A 1,437-nucleotide genomic window follows, 5' to 3' on the forward strand; every position below is an offset into this window, starting at 1 on the left:
CATTTAACTGTTTAATAAAGATAAATCTAATGAACATGTTAGATCTCATCTATCGCTATGACTAGTGGGGCATGAGGCAGAATCATGCAGGCCATAGAAATAACAATAGACTCGATGACCCTAACTCATTACTAATATTAGTGGGGCATGAGGCAGACTCATGCAGGCCATAATACAATAATAAGATCATGGGGCTAACACATCTTTCAGCCTATCTTTACTTCAACGGTCTCGTGATGCGAACTATTCGTGAAAGCACTCGATATCGGCTAAAATAGCTGATTCAGGCATAGCGCATAGTTGAAGTCATGCCTTATCAGGAATAGATCTACCAAATAACAATCCTCACTCCACGGTGCTAACAGTGGGGTGTGAGACAGAATCACACAGGTCGTGATAATGGGCCATGGAACGGTTTTCACTAGCCAATAAATCTACTCAAGACGCAACATGCTTTAACCGCACGCTATGCACGATCAAGATTGATGTAAAACAGCCGATAAAAACGTAACTCATCGTTTAATGTGTAGATTAGATTAGTTTTAGATTAACAAACGATGGGCTAAACAAGGTATAAGGCCGATCTAGATCAATCCCAATCGGGCAGAGTGATATTGCTGTAATTAGATAAATAATGAAAGCAATAAGCAACATCGGTAACTTAATGAATCTACCAAAGACTACCATTCTAAGGTAGAGCCGATAACTTGACCTTTATCTAGTTCATGCAGTGGGGGTCAACCGGATCGATGCAGCCATACTTGAACTAGGCAAGAATCGATAACTAACTTATACCAGAGTCGCAGTGGAGGTCGACCGGATCGATGAAGCCGTATGAACAGAGGTATAAGCCATGACGGTACTTACAACAAGCAGTGGAGGTTGATCGGATCGATGCAGCCGTACTTGCTAAAGAACTCGCCGAGATCTACTCTACTCCTACTCCTAAGGGGTGGCCGGAGCCAAAAAAGTAAATGACTTGTATATTAGATTGATTATGCACCTTACAATAGCGGGGTATGGTATTTATACCCGGAACCTACGCATGACTCCTATCTAAGCATGACTCATCACAATCTTTGGCCCTACGAGAAAACATTCCTAATTTAATATAACTTGGACTCTAATCTTTCCCTTTTTGTAGAGTCCAACATGCTTTGTCCTGGCGCCGACCGTAGCCTTCGTCGTCATCCGCTGGCGTTACCTAAAGAAAGCCGATTCCGGTGCTGCATTCGAATCAGCTAATTCCGATCTGTACGCAATTGCTTCCTTGATAACACGATCTTGGGGGCTTTTAAATCCCTGCGAGACTCCTTCCAAATTTTGGTGTAAACATATAGTGCTTCTTTGATATACGGATTTATACATAAAAAGTCATTCTATCACTATTTAATATTTAGCTAACTCATGCCCTACTACCTTCTAGCCTCAAGTGAG

This window comes from Miscanthus floridulus, chromosome 3, assembly GCF_019320115.1.
Source record: "Miscanthus floridulus cultivar M001 chromosome 3, ASM1932011v1, whole genome shotgun sequence".
NCBI classification, from domain to species: Eukaryota; Viridiplantae; Streptophyta; class Magnoliopsida; order Poales; family Poaceae; genus Miscanthus; species Miscanthus floridulus.